Genomic DNA, 24,981 nt, shown 5'->3' on the forward strand with positions numbered 1-24,981 from the left:
AATTACCATGGAGAGGCAGAGAGCAGGGAGAAGTACATCTGGAATGAGGGAATTTACTGGAGTGTCTCATGGTGTGTTCATGCCCAGTGACAACCTTAACTGAGCAGTGACAGCACCACAACTTGCCAAGGGTGTAAGCACCAGAGGCTCAGACTTCTATACTTTGACATGTAAATGTAAGTGACTTTGAGGAGGAACAGAAAACCCAGTCCTGGATTTGAGTCTATTTATTATTAGCTTGTGACATTACACAATGAAGTTATTTTTCCTGAAATTGTAGATAATAATTATTGGGGCTCTTATGATGCTCAGAATGAGTGATGCATATATTATGCAATATGTATCTAAACGCCTATATCAGGAATGCTGCACAATAAATCAAACACAGTATGGAGGAGTTATTATATAGATTTTATTAAGAAACACATAGAGAAGAATTCTGCATCTAGTAAGACAACTCAAAGTGGTCCTGAAAGAAGAAAGCCTTACACAAGAATCATGAGTACATTGTAAGGAAATATGATTATGAAGGTTATTATTCAGTTACAGAAACCTATTAAGTAATGAAGATTTGTTTGACTAAGTAACCTAGAGGGAGCCATTGATCATGACTTCAGAGTCAAAGCCAAGACCATACCAGCATATCGAGGATTCACAAACTGGGACCAGACCCACATACATGGGAGGAAGAGAATTGAGGGAAGTCCCAGTCACTCCATCGAGCTGATTCTTTAAACAGGCAGATGAGTCACAGAAATTATGGTCCCATATGCTGGTTGTCCACCAAGTCTAGAAGGTTGATTTGTTTCCACAATGGCAAGTCAGTTAGTAGAATTTCTGAGTGCAGATGGTGGTTCTCTGGCAAGGTGATCAGCAGCAGCTGGATCCACAGCCACAGCCATAGGCTATGCACCCAGGCACGCAGCAGCAGGTGGGGAAGTAGCAGGTTCTGCAGACATTCACAGGAGAGCAGCAAACTGGCTGGCAGCAGGGTGTGCAGCAGCAACTGGGGCGGCAGCAAGGCTGGCAGCAGCTGGAACTGCAGCAGCCTGGCTGACAGCAAGGGGTGCTACAGCAGCAAGGCCGGCAGCAGCTGCTCACACAGCAAGGGCGGCAGCAAGTGGTCCTGCAGCAGGTAGGCTGGCAGCAAGGGGAGCAGCACATTTTTTCAGGTGTGTTGAGTGGTTTCCTGTTCAGAGGTGAGTTTCTCAGATTCTGATGAGTCCTTCTGTTTAGGGGCTTTTATACTCCGCTCCCCCAATGTTGGGACCAATAAGCAGGACTTTCCTTGTTGTTTATGGTTTTTGGTGATTACTGGGGAATAGTCAAGGAGAAGTTTGCTCCCTTTGTGTTTAGGGATAAATAAAAACTGTTTGATCTTTTCCTTAATTAGAAATACTACTTAAGGACCTTTTGCAGAACGAGACAATCAGGAATCATCCCAGCAATATTTTGGTCATGTGATCCGTGGTCATGTGGTATTTCCTGGTGGGTTGGGGAAGGTCAAAACAGTTTTCACTTCCTAGTTTTGTACCTTTGTCCGTATTTAGATTGCTAATTCACTGAGAGATTCAGGAGTTGATGAGTTCTGTGTTGAATGAAAGACTGCCTGAGTCTAAGTCTGTGCTCCTAGAAAGCTGGATTCAAGACTCTACTACTAAAGATGTGTTTCCCAGTTCTGTCAGACACACTGGGGTAGAGGATGGTTGGCTGTGGGGGAACACTCCTTGTGGTTTCAGGAATTGTAGCCCAAGCTGTGAGCCAGCCCCCTACCCCCCTGCCCAGGTGGCCTTTAAGTCTCAGCGGATAACCAGAAGGCTGTGCGGCAGACAGGACTGAAGGCCACTCAGAAGGTTCCCGTGGGAATTGGGTTTAAAGAATGCATATTATGCTTTAGAGCTTGTTCTGCTTCTCTTATCTCTTAGTTAACTATAAACAATCTGTAGCAAAAAATGTATGAAGCCTTGCAACTGATGTCAGCATGATGTTGGGATGTTTAGCAGACCCTGACACAGACTGATCACTGTGTTCTCTGTATTGATAACTGTAATCAGTAACTGTCAACTGTAACCCAGGCATCTGAAAGCTTATTGATGATTCATAAATCTTGACCTTGTATCTCCTGAATCCCCTCCTCAATAAAAGGCATGGGAGAAGAAAGTTATGTACTCTTCTCCCCTAGAGCAATTAGCCACCTCCCATCCCTCCAGACAAAATACGGTGTCATGGGTAAATTTGTTTCTCCGCCATGGTCGTGAAACCTCTGCAGGACAGTGAGGCTCCAACCAAGCCGGGGCATTGGAGGCAGGACAGCCTCAACTGGCACTTAGTTTTTCATATGCAAACCTGCATCCAAACAGGAGAATAGAAGCAGAAGCAGTTCACTGGGTTTCAGAGCATCAGCCCATTCATATTCCATCTCTGTTTTCTAGCTGCATCAGTATCTCAGGTGAGACATCCCAACTTGCACATACTTTCTTTTATAAATTGAGGCACATAGGTGAGATAAGATGATGGCCAAGATATATTTGAATATGGAAATTTATATTTTTCAATAAATGTGGAGTCATTTTAGGTCACTGATATATACTACTTTTAAAAAAAAATAATTTATTTGTTTATTTTTAGAGAGAGGGGAAAGGAGAAAGAGAGGGAGAGAAACATCACTGTGTGGTTGCCTCTCACTCATGCCCCCAACTGGGGACCTGACGTGCAACCTAGTAACGTGCCCTGACTGGGAATCGAACCAGCAACACTTGGCTCGCAGGCCAATGCTCAATCCACTGAGCCACAGCAGCCAGGGCCTACTTTTCTTTTTTAGTTAATGAAGTAATTACAGTAGAAGAGATGATACCTGAAGTATCTTTGAGTACTAACGTGTTGAAACATTTTGTGGTTTAACATTCATCTTAAAAAAGTGCTCAAATATATAATCTACAACTTGGTAAATTGTTTTTAATTTACAACTTGAAAAATTATCTCAAAGTGAACACAACCATGTCATCCTGGTTGAGAAACTGAATTTCACTCCATCCCCCTCAAATTATAGTACCCACTCATTACCAAAGGTATGTAAGTTTAGGCTATTTTTAAACTTTATATGAATGAAATAATATAGAAGTGGCTGTTTTATATGATGATTGTGAGACTGATCCATGTATTATCTGCAGTTCATTCATTCTCCTTGCCATATAATCTTCCAGTGAATGACTCTGACATAATTTAATTGTTCGCCCTACTGTTAATATACTTGTATATGAAGATTGTTTGTGTTTGGGACTAGTAAAAACTGTGCTGCTGTGAATGTGTTAGTACAGGTCCTTTGGGAAACACATATAAACATTTCTGCTGGGTAGACACCTACAAGTAGAATTGCTCATAGCATTGCTTAATCAAAGTGTTTATACTATTCCCTGTAAAGGTTTTCCCATTGTTATTAGATTTTTCCAAGGTATTTTATTATTTATGCTGTTATAGGTTACAATTTAGCAGTTTAATTATACATGTTTCTGACATACATAAAAATAATTCATGTTTGTATGTTGATCAAGTAACCAAACTCCCTTATTATTTCTAATAGCTTATTAATACATTTTTGGACATTTTACATGCACAGTCATGTCACCCGCACATGTCAGGATTGCTCTTCTAAAGCTGACCTTTAAGACACAAACAGGAGCAAAACCAATTGATGCAATGCACTTCAAAGAGAAAGAATGATATCGAGTCTAGTAGAACATTTGCCACCCAGGTTGAAGACTTGTACAAATGAGTGTATGTTTTTAAAATGGGCGTGTAGGAGTCAACCATGGAAGTTCAGAGTCAGGAGAGGCACACAGGCAAAGGTAGACAGTGCCCAGCTAACAGCACACGGGGTTGGGGGGGGCAGGGGGGACATTGCACCCGAGTCTTGCAGTTCCTTAGCAAGACCATGTGTTTGACATGAATGCAGGAGATGCCACTAAACATTCCATTGTTCTAAGTTATTTCTTTGATTTTTTTTGCTCAGAAAATAACTTCCTGTTATTATTTGACTTACCTTTTTGACATCCGTGTACAGAGAAACAACTGGTCAAATAGGCTATAAAATTATAGTTACTATAATAATAATTGTGATTAATAAATGAGCATATTAGTTTAAGGAGATGGATAAAGTTGTTATGCCCAAAGAAGTGTCTCATTCTTTGTAAATAAGATCAGATGTCTGAGTCTTTAAGAATCAAATCCAGACCCTAATGTTTTGTCTCAGTTATAAATATCTACTTGAAAGCATTTGGGAGAAAGCTTCTTTTCCTAAGTTAATGGACAACATACTTATGTGACACCCTGTATTATTTGTTTTAATGTTATTGTGCTTGAACAATAGGATTGTTTAGATAAGAAAGTTTAATGACAATAGATAACTCACTGTCTCCACAATGCAGCCTGTTCAGTTAGTTTATAATTGTATTCATTAGAATGTTCTTCATTATGTTGAGCTATGATTTCCCTCTTCAGAGAAGGAAAACTCTGACTCCAAAAAACCTCCGCTGCCTTGCGGCATACCTCTTCAGGGGAAAGGCTAAGGGAGTAAACCCCGACAGAAAATCCGGAGCTGGAGTCCCTAAGGCGGTTTGACGTTGTAGTCAACACCGGCAACTCCTGCGGCGCACCTGAAGCCAAGCTGTATTGACTCCGTCTTTCCCTTGGACCCTTCAGCTGCGAAGAGAGGGGGGGTCTGCTGCATGGGCAACAGCAGACCCTCCATATCACCCTGCCCAGGCTCTATAGCTTCATCGCAAGATGTCGATTCAACACGGGAGGAGACAGATACCATGTCACTCCCGAGTCGGACTGCACAGCCATTCTCACAGCCATTCTCGGCGGTGCAGATAGACTCTTAAGAAGCTACACCATCGTCTCTCGAGACGGACGGCTGCCGACGATGCTTGAACAAGACAGAGAATTTAGGGACCTCATAGAGACTCAGTAATGGAAAGTACCCTTACAGTCTCCTGTTATTTAGTGATGCTTCAATACATCCCTACATGCACGGTAACCCATCCCATTTGCAAACATGTCATTAAACAGAGCTTCCTTATGTGAGCATCTACTCTCCTGGGCTTCCTGCATCTTTTGTTCACTGGGATCACCAGGGATTATATAGTCAGCGGCATTGCAGAGCAGTTCCTTCTCTAGTTGGACATCTTGTCTCCTGATGGTCCATGCTGCAAAATCACATTCCCCTCCCTCTGATCTCTGGCATGTGTTTTCCTGTCTGGCAGGACGCACTTCTAAGTACAGCATTTCTCTATTGATAGCATGAATTTTATGATGCTCATTTTTCTCCAAGGCCCTTGTCACTAACCTTGAAAATGGATCTTGATATTTAAGGTGAAGCTCAGAACTGTTTCTCAAAATATTCTAGATGTTACCAGATTCTGATTTAGTGCAATGAGATATTCTTAAAATATAGGGCTATATTTTATCATTATTACTTATGTCTGTGCCAATTTTGTAAGACACTTCTAGTTTGCCTTATCCATTTTCTGTACTAAACCGCCTCCAAGATGTGCATCTATTTATCTCTGATTTTTATCTTCAGTCATACCTTTTCTATTTTGAAAATAGAAGACAATATATTTTGGTTATGGGAATTAAAATCATATGGATTAGTCCTCGATTCCTGTTCTGCCGCTCACCAGCTGTATGTTTGGGGGAAAGGTAGAATATTCTTAAACAGACTCATGAATTATTTCTCAATATACTCTGTGATCATACCTTAAAAATATATCTTTATTTTTTCACTGCCATTTTACATATACATCCACCCATCTAGGATTGTTTTTCTTTCTCTTTTTTCTCCTATTTTACTGGCTCAGTATGTCTGTAGTCAGATACCTTCTTTGGAGACTCCAATTCTTATATTTTCAAGGGACGTTACAGAAATAATATATTCATCACCCCTACTGTGTGTAGAGAATAGCTTTTCTTTCCTTTGCCTTTTCTCAATAATCTAAGGTATTATCTATTTTGTTTATCTTTGTTTCCCAGACTCAGTAGAAACTAACCTCAATATTCAAATTATAAACATCAAAACCAAAGTATTAATGAGAAATCATAGCACATTTATGGAGTTTAGTGTTGACCTCAATGACTAAAAACGACATTGGTGGTAATTTCCATCACAATTCCATTTGATTCCTTCAAAACCTAATTGATTATAATGTATGAACATGGACTACCTAAACTTCATTGATTGATGTCCCAATAGCAGCTTTTATGCCAGACAGAGAATTTTTACTACAACAGATCAAAAACTTCTGGTCTCCAAAGGCAGTGAAAATATTCCCAATGAAAAGAACTGTGATTAGTACAATGGTTGTGTTTGGGGGTGTACGTGTGTATTCTATGTATATACGTACGTATCTATGAGAAAAATGGCCTCAGGAAGTGATGTTCATTGGCTACTTGCACATGGTGAAAGACCTGATCAATTCATCTGATCTCTGGGAAAATCATGTTTGGAAGATGAAGACATTTGGAGAAGAAGCGTGTACACGGGATCAGAAAGCGCTTCCTCTCGGTGTTGCACATCATTGTTGCCTGGAGAGTATCCAGCACGTAGGAGGCCCCGACAAGGACGAGCTGGTGTGACTCGTTTTATCTAGCTCCTCGGGCGCACCAGTACCTGGACGGGGGACATGAACAAGTAACCGTGGTGGCAGGGATTGAGGCTTTGTGTGGCTCCCTCTCCCCGCAGCTGCCTCTGTTCCATGTGCTATTGTCAGAAGGTGAGAGTAAGACCTTATGGATAACAACATTCATTAAATCAAACCACCTCAAACGGAGGCAGGCCCACATTGAAAAGACAATTCTTTCTTACTATGACTGCATATTTGGCGAAAATAATTGTTTTCCCTGTCCGCAGGACTATCTGTCCACCAGCTTATACTATTATTGTCATAGGATCCTGGATATCATCACTTTGGACCCACGGACCTGCTCTATGATAAATAAGGTCAACAATAAACGCATAATCTTGGATCTACTTGTCCTACATATAACACATGATAGAGAAATTGCTGACCTAATACAAAAATTGGAACCATCTCTCAGATCTGCAGCAAAGACACCAACATAGAGGTAACAACTTCTGGGATTGATATATTGTCTTCTGGAAATGGAGTGTACATTAACCCAATGGCCATTATGTTGTTAACATATATGTAGGACCATATATATCCATAAATGATAGTATACATGGTTTCAGAAAATGATGGGTGGAAGCTGAAGTGAATCTTCTCACGTTAACTCCCAGTGACATACTTGGGAATCTATGCTTCCCATCCCATAATAGCTTTAGACTCTCTTGGACTGAAGGTTTTACTCTTACAAAAGCACATTTTTGTTAGGGGACATAATCTATTATAGTTCACAACTATCATCTGGTCAATTTGGACTCCTCGTGTCAGTAGATGAGCAGGCAGAGAAAGCAGTTACTATTTGGTGAGGGATAATTACCATGAAGAGATAGAGTACAGAGAGTAGTACATCTGGAATGTGGGAATTTACTGGAGTGTCTCATAGTGTGTTCATGCCCACTGACAACCTTAACTGAGCAATGACAGCACCACATCTTGTCAAGGGTGTAGTCAGCCAAGGTTTCTTTGGGATGTAAATGAAAGTACCTTTGAGCAGAAACAGAAGACTCCTTCTTGGATCTGAGTTGGTTCATTCTTAGCTTTGTGGCATTAAACAATTAACTTTTTTTCCCATGAAAAATGTAGATAATGTTTGTGGGGGCTATTGTGATGCTCAGAATAGATAATGAATGATATATGTAGTTAAATCCATATATCAGGAATTCCTTACAATAAATAAAATACAATATGGATGAATTATAATATAGAATTTATTAAGAAACATAGGTAAGACTCCTGCATTTAGGAAGACAATTCAAAGTGATCCTAAAAGAAGAAAGCCTGATACAAGAAGCATGAGTACATTGAAAAAGAATATATGATTATGAAGATTATCTATTAATTGTAAGTCCTATTAAAAGTTATGAGAATTTGATTAAGTTACTTAGAGGGACTGGGTGGTCCTGACTTCAGTTATAGCGAAGACCATAACTGCGTATCGAGAATGCACAAAGCTGGCACATGATCCACACATACTGCAGGAAGAAGACTGGGAGAAGCCCTCTGCACTCCAACAAGCTGATTCAGAAGCTTTTATCAACTAAATGAGTCACAGAAATTATGGTCCCATATGCTGGTTTTCAACAAAGCCTAGGAAGTGAATTTGTTTCCAAAATGGCAAGTCAGTAAACCAAAGATGTTGTGTGCAGGTGGTGGTTCTTTGACAAGGTGATCAGCAACAGCAAGGCTGGCAGCAGCTGGACACACAGCAAGGGCGGCAGCAAGGCCGGCAGCAGCTGGACACACAGCAAGGGCGGCAGCAAGGCCGGCAGCAGCTGGACACACAGCAAGGGCGGCAGCAAGGCTGGCAGCAGCTAGACACACAGCAAGGGCGGCAGCAAGGCTGGCAGCAGCTGGACACACAGCAAGGGCGGCAGCAAGGCTGGCAGCAGCTGGACACACAGCAAGGGCGGCAGCAAGGCCGGCAGCAGCTGGACACACAGCAAGGGCGGCAGCAAGGCCGGCAGCAAGGCCGACAGCAGCTGGACACACAGCAAGGGCGGCAGCAAGGCTGGCAGCAGCAGCTGGGCCGGCAGCAAGGGGAGCAGCACATGGTGTCAGGGGTGGAAGATGAATTTCTGTTCAGAGGTGAGTTTCTCTGATTCTGATGACTTCTTCTGTTCTGGGGTTTTTATACCCTGGACCCTTAATGTTGGGACCAATAAGCATGGCCCTTCCTTGTTGTTTACAGTGTTTTCATAGTCACCAGGGAATTGTCAAGGTGCTATTTGTTCCCCAAGTGTTTTGAGGCTTTTGTAATTTACAGTTTGATCTTTTCCTTAAGTGGCACTACTACTTAAGACCCATTTCCAGAAATGACACAGGAATCATCACCAGCAACATTTCTGGTCATGTGACATCATGTGGTCATGTGATAGTTCTTGCTGCCTTAGAGTGAAGGTTAGAACAGTTGTCACTTCTCAGATTTGTTCCTTTGTTCATATTTAGATTGGGAGGTGCCCTGAGAGGTCAGCATCTGATAGGTTCTGTGATTAATGAAGTGCTGCTTGAGTCCAAGTTTGATCCCAGAAGGTCTAATTCGAGGCTATAAAAATTTATCTATATTTTTGGTAACCTACTCAGAATTTGTTACCCAGTTCTATCAGAGAAACTTGAGTAGGGGACAGTTGGCCCATTGCTTTTCATGTGCAGATCAGCACCCAAAGAGTAGAATAGAGCCACAAGCAGTCCACTGAGTTTCAGAGCTTCAGTTCATTCATGTTCCAGCTCTGTCGTCTAGCTGCATCAGTATCTAAGGGGAGACATCCCAACTTGCACATACTTTCTCTTATAAATTGAGGCAAACCAATGAAATAAGATGATGGCCACGGTATATTTAAATTTGTAAATGCACATTTCAACAAATGTGGAAAATTGACAGCCATAATCTCCTTATCTTCTTTTTTGCCCTATTCTTTCCCTCTTTTAGGTACATATGTACAAGCGAAATTGTCATGTCATAGTGAAAGCATATAGTCAACAGTGTAGAAAGAATAAAGCAGTGTTTCAGAATTTCACTACCAACAGTATCTGTTGCTCTTCCTGATATTGTGAGTCTTCTGAATTCTACTGGCATGTAACTATGCTTGTTGCTGTTTTTTTAATTGAAGTATAATTAACATATTTTATTAGTTTCAGGTATAGAGCATAATGATTTAGTATTTGTATATATCGCAAAATAATGACTACAACAGTAAATCTAGTTAACATCTATCACCATTTATAGTTCCAAAAGTATTTTCTTTTCTTGAGAACTTTTAGGATATACTCTCTTATCAGCTTTTAAATATGCAATTCAGTATTGTTAACTATAGTCACCATACTGTGCATTACATACATGCCCATGGCTAATTTATTTAATAACTGGGAGTTTGTGTCTTTTGACCCCCTTCACCTATTTTACCCACCCCAACCACCCACTTTCTGGCTACCACCAATGTGTTCTCTCTAACTATGAAGTCATTTTTTTACATTGTACATATAAGTGAGATCATACGGTATTTGTCTTTTTCTGTCTGACTTATTTCACTTAGCATAATGTCTTCAAGGTTTATCCATGCTGAAACAAATAGGAAGATGTTCTTCTTTTTATGATGGAATAATATTTTATTATATATCTATATACCTATACAGAGAAGGAAAACTCTGACTCCAAAAAACCTCCGCTGCCTTGCGGCATACCTCTTCAGGGGAAAGGCTAAGGGAGTAAACCCCGACAGAAAATCCGGAGCCGGAGTCCCTAAGGCGGTTTGACGTTGTAGTCAACACTGGCAACTCCTGCGGCGCACCTGAAGCCAAGCTGTATTGACTCCGTCTTTCCCTTGGACCCTTCAGCTGCGAAGAGAGGGTGGGGTCTGCTGCATGGGCAACAGCAGACCCTCCATATCACCCTGCCCAGGCTCTGTAGCTTCAGCTTCACTGGAGAGGACACTCCAGCGTCATTGCAAGATGTCGATTTAACACGGGAGGAGACAGATACCGTGTCACTCCCGAGTCGGACTGCACAGCCATTCTTGGCGGTGCAGATAGACTCTTAAGAAGCTACACCATCGTCTCTCGAGACGGACGGCTGCCGACGACGATATACCTATATCTGTGTCTCTTTAGATATATATTATATTACATCTATATATTATACCTATATATGTAGATAGATATAGGTATATATCGTATTTTCTTCATCCATCAGTGGACACTTAGGGTATTTCCATGTCTTGGCTATTGCAATCAGTGCTGCAGTGGACATATGGGTATATGTATTTTTTTTTTCAGTTAGTGTTTTTTTTTCTTCAGATAAATACCCAGAAGTGGGATTGCTGGATCATAAGGTGGTTCTATTTTAAAGTTTTGAGAAGCCTCCATTCTGTGTTCCATAGTTGCTCTATCCATTTACAATTCCACCGACAGTGCATGGGGTTCCCTTTTCTCCACATCCTCACCAACACTTTTTAGGTCTTGTTTCTTTATTATCATTGTAACAGGTGTGAGGTGATATCTCATTGTGGTTTTCTTCTGCATTTCCCTGACAACTAGTGATGTTGAACACCCTTTCATGTAGTTGTTGTCCATCTATATGTCTTCTTTGCCAAATGACTGTTCAGAACCTCTGCCCATTGTTTAATCAGATTGTTTATTTGTTTGTTTGTTTGTTTTGCTGTTGAGTTGTATACATTCTTTATATATTTTGGCAGTTAACCCCTTCTCAACCATATGATTTTCAAATATTTGCTCTTATCCAGTAAGTTGCCTTTGCCGTGTAGAAGTTTTTTAGTTTGATGTAGTTTCACTTGTTTATTTTTTTGCCTTTGTATTGGTGTCAACTCCAAAAAATTATTGCCAACACCTATATGAATGAGCTCACAGCCTATGTTTTTTTCTAGGAATTTTATAGTTTCAGGGCTTACATTTAAGTATTTAATACATTTTGAGTTAATTTTTTGTGTATGGTGTAGGGTAGTGGCCCAGTCTTATTCTTATGCATATATCTGCATAATTTTCCCAACACCATTTATTAAAATGGTTTTTTCTCCATAGTGTATTCTTGGCTCCTTTGTCATAAGTTAATTGACCATATACATGTGGGTTTATTTCTGGGCTCTCTATTCTGTTCCATTGATCTATGTGTCTGTTTTTATGCCAATGCTATATTGTTTGATTACTATAGTTTTTTACATAGTTTGAAATCAGGGCACGTGATGCCTCCAGCTTTGCTCTTCTTTCTCAAGATGGCTTTTGCTATTTGGGGTCTCTTGTTATACCATATAAATTTTAGTATTTTTTTTTCTGTAAAAAATGCCATTGGAATTTTCATAGGGATTACACTGAATCTGTAGGTTGCTTTAAGTAGTATGGACATTTTAACAATATTAATTTTTCTAATCCATGAGTGCAGCATACCTTTCCATTGGTTGTGCTTTAAAAATTTTTTTTTTCATTTATGTCTTTTAGTTTTCAGTATACAGGTATTTTTCCTCCTTAGTTAAATTTATTCTCAAGTATTTTAGTCTTTTGATGAGACTGTCAATGGAATTCTAATTTTTTTCTAAAAGTTTGTTATTAATGTATTGAATACAACAGATTTTTGTATATTGATTTTGTATCCTACAACTTTCCTAAATTTGTTGATTGGTTCTAACAATTTTTGGTGAGTTTTTAGGTTTTTTTGTACATAATATTATGACATCTACAACTAGAGTCAGTTTTACTTCTTCCTTTCTGATTTGATTGTCTTTATTTCTTTTTCTGCCTAATTACTATGGCTAGGACTTCCAATACTCAGTGGATTAAAAGTGGTAAGAGTGGGCATTCTTATCTTTTCCTTGATTTTAGAGAAAAAGTTTATGTTATTCACCATTAAATATTATGTTAGCTCTGTGCTTGTTATATATAGCCTTTATTATGTTGAGATACATTACCTCTAGATCTACTTTTGAGATTTTTTAGCATAAGTGGATGCTAAATTTTGTCCAGTGTTTTTCCTGCATCTCTTTAGAGTATCATATAATTTTTATTCTTCATTTTTGTAAATGTTATGTATCACATTGATTTGCAGATGTTGAACCATTCTTGCATCCCACTTGATTATAGTATATGATCCTTTTAATGTATTGTTGAATTCTGTTTGTATTTGGTTGAGAAATTTCATCTAACTTCATCGGAGATACTGGCCTCCAATTTTCTTTTATTGCGGTGTTCTTGTCTAGTTTTGGTATCAGAGGAACGCTGGCTTCATAAAAAGGGTTTGGGTTATTTCCTTTTATTCTACTTTTTGAAATACTTTGAAAAAAGTTATTATGAATTGTTCTTTAACTGCTTGGTAGAATTCACCAAAGAAGCTATCTGCTTCTGAACTTTTGTTAGTTGGGACATTTTTATTACAATTAATTTTTCTTACTAGTAATTTGTCTTTTCTGATGTTCTGTTTTCTACCTTGCTAATGTTAATCTAGGTAGGGTGTATGTTTATCTGTCCAGTTCTTCTAGTTTGTCCAATTTGGCATCAAATAATTATTCTTAGTAGTCTCTTATGGTCTTTTGTTAAGAAGTTAAATCTTATGTTAATGTTCTTACCACAAAACAAAAAAAGCAAGGAGACAGAAAAAAATCTTTTGGAGGTGGTGGATATATTCATTGCCTTAACTATAGAAATGGTATTATGGTACATGCTTAAGTCCAAACTCACCAAAATGTATACATTACACAAGTGCCTTTTTGTGTATTAAGTATACTTCAATAAAGCTGAAGGAAAAGAAGAAACATAAAAATTTCATGACTTAGTTTTCCTCCTCATAACAGTTATTTGTTTCCCACCTGAAAGTCTAGAAAATTGGTCATGATATACAATGGGTAGGGAAAATTCCTTAGAGTCTTATTCTCATGCCAGTGAAGCCCTGTTTCACATTCAAAATTTCTTGGCCCACCTGACCCACAATGAATGAACCATCAAACTAAAATGCAGCTTTATCCTCTCGAGTCATCAAAAAGAATGTGGCTTATTAGAACCTCTATTCATCACCCAAGGGGAGACATGCTGTGCTGTGCAACGAAAGACTAAGACATACACTGTCCAAGGGCAGAAATCACGTGACAGCTTTCTTTGAGTAAGCTGAAGCAAGAGAGAACCTAAGAGGTGATTCAGGAAGAGCTGAAATGATGAATTCTAACATATCAGGAAAAGAATAGTGTTTTCCTTCCATCTTGAAAGGGTTAACCAGGAAAGCAAACTTAGCTAATTGGATAATCGCCTGTTGATTAGGACAACAATGACAAGGAAAGAGCACTGCATCTGATGACAGCAGCCCCTTAGCAGGGTATAAAAGGGGACCTGGGCAAGCAGACTTCCAAACCTTCCAAACCCACCTTCCTAGAAACTCACTCAGAACCTTCCCTCTCTGACACCATGGTCAACTCCTGCTGTGGATCCGTCTGCTCTGACCAGGGCTGCGGCCAAGGCTGCTGCCAGGAGACCTGCTGCCGCCCCAGCTGCTGCCAGACCACCTGCTGCCGCCCCAGCTGCTGTGTGTCCAGCTGTTGCCGCCCCTCTTGCTGTGGCTCCAGCTGCTGCAGGCCTACCTGCTGCATCTCTAGCTGCTGCCGCCCCAGCTGCTGCCAGACCACCTGCTGCCGCCCCACCTGCTGCCTCCCCACTTGCTGCCGCCCTAGTTGCTGTGTGTCCAGCTGCTGCCGCCCCTCTTGCTGTGGTTCCAGCTGCTGTGGCTCCAGCTGCTGCAGGCCCGCCTGTTGCATCTCTAGCTGCTGCCGCCCAAGCTGTTGCCAGACCACCTGCTGCCGCCCCACCTGCTGTGGCTCCAGCTGTTGCCGCCCCTCTTGCTGTGGCTCCAGCTGCTGCAGGCCTACTTGTTGCATCTCTAGCTGCTGCCGCCCCAGCTGCTGCCAGACCATCTGCTGCCGCCCCATCTGCTGCCGCCCAGTCTGTTCTAGTGGTTCCTGCTGCTGATGGGCCTGACCTGTGCCCACCTGGTTTTCATCAACCAATTTTCTTAATGTCGTCCAACTGAACCAGGTCATGAGAAACCAATTGTAAAACTTCAGTTCCAGCTGATTCTTAAACTGACTTTGGCCACCAAATATACTGTCCCCTTTGTCCGCCATGTTACTATCTCTCTCCCCAATGAACACAAAATTTGAATTTTCTCTTGAAGCCATTCAACCAGCATGTCATTCCAATTCATATATTTCTTCCTTGCCATATTTTCTCATATGGAGATGTCCCTAATTCTTAAATAAATCTGAATTTTCCAGGCATACAAAGCAACAGCCTCATGTTTCATTATTTTCCTCTTGATTTGTCATCTTTAGCTGTCAGTTGTTCTGTTATTTTTCTCGGCAGAGAGCAGACTATAGCAGGTGATTGCAGGATTTCTACCTCTGTGCTCTGGGCATTCTTAATTTAATATAGAAAGATGGTTTATTATTTTTTTTTAAATTTTTCTTATTTATTTTTAGAGGGAAGGGAAAGGAGGGAGAAAGAGAAGGAGAGAAACATCAATGTGTGGTTGCCTCTCGCACACCCCCAACCGGGGACGTGGCCCACAACCCAAGCACATGAGCCAGTGACTCCCAGTTCACAGGCTGATACTCAATCCACTGAGCCACACCAGCCAGCGTGGAAAATCATTTTCTATAGCAAGCACTTTGATCTCTCTGCCTGTGGACTTTCTATGGATGAAGGAGCAAACTTTGGGCAGGCTGGAAGTCAGAAGTTAATGTCTCCAGGATCAGTGCTCAACCAGTGGATGGGAGGAGTGGATAAATGCTGTACCTTCTTTCCCCTCGAGTGGGGCCAAGTTTTGCCAGTATCCAGAGGTCCTCAGTGGGATGAATTCCATCTGCCTAAAAGAGTAATCTCCTCATTAAATTATTCTATATTGGCCTTTCTGTCCCTTCCCCAGATCATTCCCCAGGTTCCCTATAGTGCCTTTTAAGCTTAATCTTCCAAATAAACTACTTGATTTCAAACCCCTGTTTTAGGGTCTGTTTCTGAGGGCACCCAATCTAACACATTGGTGTTCCAAATCTAATTACCAGTGCCCTTCTTTAATATATTATGAATGGTTGCCAGCTGTCAGTGTCAACTCAGATCCAGTAACTAACAACATCCAATAGGGGTATTCCAGTGTCCTCTGAGGAAATGGCTGTGGATTCTTTCGGGAAAGGACTAGAGAGATCACTGCTACATATACTTGCTGTGGTCCTTAGTTTTATAGGACTGGCCTCTCTTCCAATGCGTCAATGGAAACTCAGTGAAGGATCATGATTTTCCATTGAAATCAGTGATCTCAGCCTGTGGCTCACATGTCACTTTTCCCCAGTTGTTATTCCAAACTTGCTACCCATCACATATTTATATCCACATTATTTCTTATAGTTAAATGCTGCCATCTGGCTTCTGCTACTTCCAGGATATTATCATCCCCATTGCTCCTTGGGAGTTCATTTCTATAACAATATTCCCTACCACAAGCTCCAACTTTAGACAATAGACTACTGTATTACTGAATGATGCTACCAACCTCCTTACCTGTTCATTCCTTTACTTTATTGCATAGTATACCCCCTTAGTCCTCTTAGGGAGCTTATTCAGCTGGCTGGGTTTTTGGCCTTATGACTAGATCTGTTCTATCATATTAGCTTCTGTGCACCCTTTGATCTCTTCATCCTCATCCCTGTGTTGTGTGGTACTAGAGAAATCTATGCTAGTTGTCTGTTGTTATGTAATATTACCTCAAATTTTAGCAGCTTAAAATGACACTTGTTTACTGCCTCACAGTTCTGGTGGATCAGAAATCCAAGTACACCTCAGCTGGGCTCTCTATTTTGTAACGATTCATAAGGCTGCAACCAAGGCCTAAAGTCTTAACTGGAGAGGAATCCACTTCCAGGTTCACTTACATAGTTGACCGGATTCAATTCCTCGAGGGCCATTGGAGTGAGAGCCTCAGTTCCTTGCTGGTCAGGTCTTCGCAGCATAGATCTCTCCACACAGTTGCTTATTTCATCAAAGTCAGTGAGGGTGAGAGAAAGTTGATGAGCAAGATGAAAGTCACAATCTTTGGAAACTTAACCACTTGATGTTGCCACTTGCCACATGTTAGAAGCAAGTTATTCGAGGGGAGGGAATCACATAAGATTGTGAACATCATCTAAAGGCCATCTAGAGAGTGTCTGCCTCAACTCATATAGTATTGAGTGAAAGAATAGAAACACATAATACATATATTAAGATTCCACTTATTTAAAATTCAAAAACATAAAACTAAACTATGGCTTATGATGCATACCTAGGTGATAAAATTATAAAGAAACTCAATGAAGAGGTTACTTTAAAAATCAGAATAATGATTATCTCCAGGGGGGAAGGAGAGAAGACACATCAAGGACCCTTGGAGACAACAGTGTTCTGTTTCTTGACTTGGGTGTTGGAATATATAGATGTTTGCTCCATAATTATTTATATTATATTATATATATTATATTATATTATATCATATTATACTTGTGTATTTTATACACTTTTCAGTATACAGTAGTGTCCCCTCAAATCTGAGGTTTTGCTTTCTGTAGTTTTAGTTACTCGCAGTCAACTATGGTCCAAAAACAGTAAATGAAAAATTCCAGAACACGATTTATATTATGAATTGCCCACCATTCTGAATAGCATGATGAAATCTTGCACTGTCCTGCTCCATCCCACCTGGGTTGTGAATCATCCCTTTGTCCAGCATATTCTCACTGTGTATCCTACCCACTCATAAGTTACTTAGTAGCTGCCTCGGTTATCAGATCTGCTGTCTTGGTATTACAGTGCTTGTGTTCAGGTCACCTGTATTTGGTTAATAGTGGCCCCAACACACAAGAGTAGTGATGCTGGCAATTCAGATGTGCCAAAGAGAAGCCATAAAGTGCTTCCTTTAACTGAAAGTTCTTAACTTAATAAAAAAGAAAAAAAAATGTATGCTGAGGTTGCCAAAATCTACAGTAAAATAGATCTTTATGAAAGGGTGAAGAAGGAAAAAGAAATTGGTGCTAGTTTGTTGTGGGAAATGCCTGAGGATATTTTGGAGACCTCAAGAAGGGAGAAATTTACCCAAATCTATAAGTATTGTAGGCAAAGCTGACCTCAGGCATCTTACTTTGCTTCTTAGCCTCCAGAGGCTGTTAAAAGTTCAGTCTGAAGATTCCATATGAAAAGTTCCAAAAGCCTACTCAAAACCACAATGAGATACCACTCATGCCTTTAGAATGGCTATTATCAACAAGTAATAGCAAGATTTGGAGAGGATGTAGAGAAAAGGAACCCTCCTACACTGCTAGTGGGAATGTAAATTGGTACAGCCACTAGGAAAGCAGTATGGAGTTCTCTCAGAAAAAAAAATTAAGGATAGAGTTACCATATGACCCAGAAATCCTTCTTCTGGGTGCCCCCCCAAAAAAACATGAAAACATTTATTCATAAATACATATGTGCCCCTGTGTTCATTGCAGCATTATTCATGGTGGCCAAGACATGGAAACAACCAAAGTGTTCTGTAGATGATTGGATAAAGATGTGGTACATGTACATGTATACAATGCATACTACTCAGCCATGAGAAAAAGTAAAACACTGCTGTTTGCAACAACATGTATGGATATTGAAAATATCGTGCTAAGCAAAAGAAGTTAGATGGAAAAAGTCAAGAACCATATAATTTCACTCATATGTGGAATGTAAAACTGAAAGCAACAAATGAACAAATAAGACCCACAGATACAACAAACAAAAATCCACAGACACAGACAACGGTGTGGTGGTAACCAGAGGAACGGGATTGGGGGGAGGTAGTAAAGGGTATAAAGGGGTGTCAAATATATGGTGACAGATGGACACTTGATTTTGGGTGGTGAACACATGCAATAAATATGCAGATGATGTATTATAGAATTGTACACTTGAAACCTATATAATTTTATTAACCAATGTCAGCCTCCCAAATTTTCTTCTTTTAATCCTCACTCAAAGACATGCTTATTGATTTTAAAGGGAGAGGAAGGGAGAGAAAAAGGGAGGGAGAGAGAGAAACATTGATTGGTTGACTCACACATGCCCCAACAGGGGACCAAACCCACAACCCAGGCATGTGCCCTGACCAGGAATTGAACCAGCAGCCTTTCAGTTTATGGGATGATGTTCCAACCAATGGAGCCACATTGGCCAGGGCACCCCAAAAAATTTAATGACATTAAAAATAAATAAAAGAACCTATAGGACCTATCACTGTTCTTGTTGTTCTTATGTAAATAAGCAGGGCAAATTTAATAAGACTAGATTTGTTATGAAAACAAATTAGTTTTACTATAATTACTTTTGGTAAAAATGGGAATGAGCATAGAGGGGAAAATTACGTTTTGTAGAAACTGTAATATGCACCCGTAAAAATTAGATTCTAATGCTGTTCATTGTTTTTAAGGTTTTGTTTTTCTGAACACTTCTAGTTTCCTCATGTCTGGCTGTGACCCTCCAAACTGATGTTCCCAGTTTGCTCCAATCCTTTGTGATTTGTAATCACTGAGAACTAAAACTTCCCTTTTTTCTGGAGCCCTGTAAACAGAAGGTAGATCTCCTGATACAAACGTCAGAGAAATTGCCATGATATTTCAGGTTTCGACAATTTTCTTTGTGCCTGTAGCTGTATGGGCCACTCAGAAAGCTTACCTAAACACCTGGTGACATCATCAGAGACATTCAAACTGCAAAAGATGTTTTGACCCCTCCATCTAAAAATATTCTTTTCTCTTAAATGTCTGCACTCCAGACTGAGGCTGGGTTTACAGTCTGCCCCAGACATTAAACTTTGTTTTTCTTTTTTTACCCATAGAAATGCTTTATTAAATAACTACCTTTTCCCACAATATAGTTCTAATTTTGGAAGCCCACCAGCATCACCTGCCTCCTAAAATGAGGCACAACTATTGAACTGAACTGACCTAATCTCAGGACTGAGACCCAGGTCAATGAATTGTAAAGGAATCTACCAATGTAGCTTTTGGATTGTAAAACTTCTTGGGAAAATTTCAAAGGCAGGACTGTAAAGAAGCAGAATTTTCCACCCCAAAATATGTCTCTTGGGCATAAGGAATATTATAGCTGGTTATTTTTAAGATACAGCAAAGGAGAAGCTCTGAAAACCAATTGGAAGTCTCCCTTTTGTGGAGACACTGACATGTATAAGAAAAAGCTCCATTTGTAGGGGGTCTCCCACACTGTACCAGGAGGAGGGCATGACTCAATCTCTAGGAACTCTTGGCAATGGAGAAGGCAAGGACTTGCCCCTGTATAAGAACCTTACCCTTGTTTGCTGTGCTTCTCCTGGCACCGTCCCGTAACTAACTCCCCACCCTGAAGTCTTCTTTTGTCTTTAGCTGAAGTTGGCATTTAAGGTAAAGGTACATGCCACCTTGGGGCCGTGACTGAGTTCCTGAGTCTCTCCTGTGTATACAGGAGGTATACATGTTATTAAACTATTGCTTGTTTTTTCCCTGTTACTGTAATCAGTTTTTTATCAATTTAATTCTTAGACCAGAAAGAAGAATCTAGAAGGGTAAAGGAGGAATTTTTCCTTCCCAACACAAAGTTGGACTCGGGCATGGATTCAGTTTGTCACTGTAGACATGTCAGCATCCTTCCCATCCCCCCAGGAATAATTCCCAATCAAAGTAAAGTCAAAGAAACAAAACTGAGGAGTGAAAGTATATTGAGCCAAAGGAGGCCATCAGGACTTGTGAGAGGATGTCACATGACCAGATTGCGAACAAAGCAGGAACGATGCTGACAATGTGACCCTCTTCCTTATATCTGAAAAAGTTTTTGTGAATTATTCTCAATTATGAAACACATTAAACACTCATTTTCTGCATATTCATAACATTTAGAGAATAACTTCCTTTTTTATAATTCTCCAGTGACTATAGAATACAATATAAACAACAACAAGAAAAGTCCTGCTCATTGGTCCAGATTGGGAGGGTGGGGGGTCCAGTGTATAAAAGCCCCAGAACAGAAGGATTCATCAGAATCTGAGAAACTCATCTCTGAACAGGAACCCACCTTCCACACCTGACACCATGTGCTGCTCCCCTTGCTCCCAGCCTACCTGCTGCAGGACCACCTGTTGTGGGTCCTGCTGCTGCCGGCCTTGCTGCCGCCCTTGCTGTGTGTCCAGCTGCTGCCGGCCCAGCTGCTGCTGCCAGCCTTGCTGCCGCCCTTGCTGTGTGTCCAGCTGCTGCCAGCCTTGCTGCCGCCCTTGCTGTGTGTCCAGCTGCTGGCGGCCTAGCTGCTGCTGCCAGCCTTGCTGCCGCCCTTGCTGTGTGTCCAGCTGCTGCCGGCCCAGCTGCTGCTGCCAGCCTTGCTGCCGCCCTTGCTGTGTGTCCAGCTGCTGCCAGCCTTGCTGCCGCCCTTGCTGTGTGTCCAGCTGCTGCCAGCCTTGCTGCCGCCCTTGCTGTGTGTCCAGCTGCTGCCAGCCTTGCTGCCGCCCTTGCTGTGTGTCCAGCTGCTGCCACCCTTGTTGCTGCTGATCACCTCACTAAAGAACCACCCTCTTCACATAACATCTGTTAACTGACTCACCATTTTGGAAACAAATTCACTTCCTAAGCTTTGATGATAGCGAGCATGCTTGACCATAATTTCTATTCTTCAGATGCCTGATAAAAGCTTCTGAATCACCTTGCTGGAGTGCAGAGGGCTTCTCCCAGTCTTCTTCCTCCAGTGTGTGTGGATCATGTGGCAATGTCATGCATACTCAATATGCAGCTATGGTCTCTGCTTTGATTCCGTAGTCAAAATCATCAGCCTCTCCCTCTTTGAAACTTAGCAAACAAATTCTTACAACTGCTACATAGGTTTTCTGGAACTGTTAAAAATCTTCACAATCATGTTTTCTTTTTTAATGTACTAATGGTTCTTGTAATCCTGCTTTCTTCTTTTCATGATCACTTATATTTCTTAATAAATTCTATACCATTGTGTATTCTATATTGTGTTTTGTTTTATTGTACAGCATTCCTGATGTAATGATTTATACACATGTTGCATATCATATGCATTATTCATTCTGAGCCTCATACAGTCTCCCACAAATAATTACCTCCATTCTTCATATGAGAACATTTCACAGGGTCATGTTATATAGCTGATATGGAGAGACTCAGGCCCAGGACTGTGTCTTATACTTCTGCTCAGTGACACTTAAGTTTCTAACTCAAGACAAATTAGGAAAAAATTCTGGGACTGAGTACCAGCAAGACATTCATTTGAGTGTCTTTAACAATGAAAGTGATATTCTCTTGCATGTATATGCAGATAACACCTATTTACAAAGTTCTTCCCAAATCAGTATCCCTCACCTCAGCTTCTTTTTAGGGCAGCAAGGGCTGCGTGTTTGAACCTTCCTGCGTGCAGGACCCTTTCCTGTCTCAGGTGCTGTCCAGCCACTCATGCCCTCATGGGCATCCAGTATTGGGCAGCATCCCGTGTGCCCTCACAAGGAAGGGCTCATCAAAGGAGACTTCTTCTTTGTCATCATGTAAATCAGATTCTCGTATGGCCTCCTTCTCCTGAGTACCTATTGACTAGAGTAAAAGGGAAGTAAGTCATTTACTGCAGAACATTTCATGGTCCCCAACCTTAAGGCAATTTGTCATTCTGATTAAAATATTAAGAGAGTTTAGTAAGAACAAAGTTGGGAAGTGAGAAACTCTGCAGTGGGCATGTATTACATAATAGCTGAAGCTTCTATGGAAACAGAACAATCTACTCTGTTTTGTGGGCAACTATAAAGCATTTGAGAGAAATGAAACTTTGTGTTCCAGAGGAATCGGAAGAATGTGAGAAAGAAGAGAAGTAGAAGAGCCTGTCATGCTAGACAGAAGGCTGATGCTTTGGTCCCGGACTAACAGTGCTGCCTGAACAATCATTGAGGTAAGGCTTGATACTGGCTCTGAGAGAAATTGAATAGTTTGGAATGTAGATCGCCTTCTTGGGAGCAGTAGTGGTACCTCTGATGAGCTAACCAGGCTGGTAACCAGGACACATGCTAAGTTTTGAGACTGTATATCTAGGATGCTCTGAAGAGACTGTCAAGGCCACACTTGCTGACTGCTGTTCCTTGGTGGCTGTTTGGGTGAGTGAGTTGAGAAACTATCATGTTCTGAGTGACCTCCTATTTTCTGGATATGCGTTAAGTTCTTTATCTACATATCTTTGATCCTTGAAGAATTTGTCAAAGTAGGTATAAATGTTCCCATTTTAGAGATGAGGAAATTGATGCTGAGGAAGTGAAGTAATGTCATGGTTTGGTTTCTCCCAGAAGTTCCTCTGAAGAAAAGACGCAAGTGGATGTAGTTTCTTCGGAAAGTGCAGGCCTCACTGGTTGGGGAGTATGGGTGTGATGCAGGAAGGGGGCACTGTTAAGCCAGTATCGCAGTCAGCAGCTGAAGTGTGTGCCTAAGAGAAAATACCAGAAATGCTATAAAACACACACTTTGGGATTATTTTAATTGAGTAATGAGGGAGCTGACTCTATAAACCAACTCTCCAGAAGCATTGGTTGAGTGTTTTTCTCAGTGTGACATACACAGGCAACATGACTTTCAGTTATTTCAGGGAAAGAAAAAAAAAAGACCTTAGGAATAGAGACACAAATCTGGCTGACAAAAACTGGCCCAGATACATAAGATCCAAAATATATGGGAAGTATATTCAAAATCTCATCTATAATCTATTATTTTCTCCACTCAAATCCAACATTGGGTTCTTCAGTGTGGTAAAAACCCATGGTTTCTGGAAGAAGAGGAATGAGATGGAAGAAGAGGTGGTGGAGGATGGGGAGAAGGAGGAGGAGGAGGGAAATAAGGAGGAGGAGAAGGAAAGAAGGAGGAAGAGGGGCAGGAAAGCAGGGAGAGAGAGAAGAAAGAAGAAAAAGGAAGGAAAGATGAACAGAAAGAAGAAAACAACACAGTAAATGCATTTAGTCAGTGAGGTGAGGTCCCTAGTTAACAAGGTCAGGACCGGAGTCACCAACTCCTCCTGGTTTGCCTCAACTACCCCGGTTATACCACTGGAGAGTCCCATGTCCTGGGAAACCCCTTAGTCCTGGGTAATCAGGACTATTGGTCACCCAGGAAATAAAATGACTGATGCTTTCAGTCCCACCTTCTGTTTCTACCCACCTGCTTTGGTCTGCTGTGCACGTGGAAGAGATCGTGCCAAACATCCTCTACTCGTGTGTCTGCGATAGAACTGGGATACACGGGTGGGGTAGGTTACTCCAGAGGGACATTTGTCATGGTCTACAAACAGGCTGTCATGGGTAAACAGACTTGGGCTCAAGCCTGGATTCAGTTTGTCCCTGTGAACTTATCAGCCTCCCGTCACTCACCACTTCCCAGTCTAAGTCAGCCAAAGAAACAAAACTAGGGAGGACGTGTGTGCTCCATCAAAGCGGGAACAATCCTGATGGTGTGACCACCTCCCTTTTATCACATTTCTGTGAATTAGTCTCAATTAAGAAACATACTTGTTTTCTAAAGATTCCTATCACTTAAGGAACAACTTCCTTTTTACAACCCCCCAGTGAGTATGAAAAACAAATATAAACGACAACAAGGAAAGTTCTGCTTGTTGGTCCAAACTGCAGGAGGTACCATGTATAAAAGCCCCAGCATAGAAGGAGTCATCAGATTCTGGAAAATCTACCACTGAACAGGAGTTCATACTTTATCCCTGACAACATGACCCATTCATGCTTCTCCCCTTGCTGTCAACCTACCTGCTGTAGGACCACTTGCTGCTGACCCAGCTGCTTCTGTGGCTCTTGCTGTGTGTCCAGCTGCTGTCAGTCTTGCTGCTGCTGATCATCTCACCATGGAATCTGGTCACACAGACTAACCTCCTGATAAACAACCTGTCACCTCTTCAGTTACTGCCACAATAACCAGACTTCACTAACATCCAGCATGCTGCCACCATCTTTCTATTTGTCATTCTTGAGTAAAAGGTTCTGCGAGTAGGCATGGCAAGATGCAATCGACTTCAGCCAGATTTTCTTCATCTTGATTGGCTGTTATCTCTGTGATGGCTCAGGTCTTAGGTCTCCTTGACCTACAGTTGGCGTGTCAGCCTTGCAAAAATGATCACCACTTTCCCTGTAAGTAACCTAAAGCACAAATCATTATGATAGGCTTCTTCCATGTTTTCTATATTGTTATAATCCTTTTTCTAATGTGCTCATTATTCTTCT

At 41.1% G+C, this 24,981-nt stretch overlaps 1 long non-coding RNA gene across 1 annotated transcript in view; it reads left to right on the forward strand.

Moving 5' to 3' along the window:
• LOC149998430 (uncharacterized) overlaps window positions 1–24,981 on the forward strand; it is a 294,581-nt gene that overhangs the window by 265,810 nt on the left and 3,790 nt on the right. The window contains exon 4 of the long non-coding RNA XR_016514378.1: window positions 22,553–22,661. This is a non-coding gene — a long non-coding RNA (uncharacterized LOC149998430). The remainder of the gene's footprint in view (window positions 1–22,552; window positions 22,662–24,981) is intronic.

This window comes from Furipterus horrens, unplaced genomic scaffold (assembly GCF_987537825.1).
Source record: "Furipterus horrens unplaced genomic scaffold, mFurHor1.1.pri manual_scaffold_11, whole genome shotgun sequence".
NCBI classification, from domain to species: Eukaryota; Metazoa; Chordata; class Mammalia; order Chiroptera; family Furipteridae; genus Furipterus; species Furipterus horrens.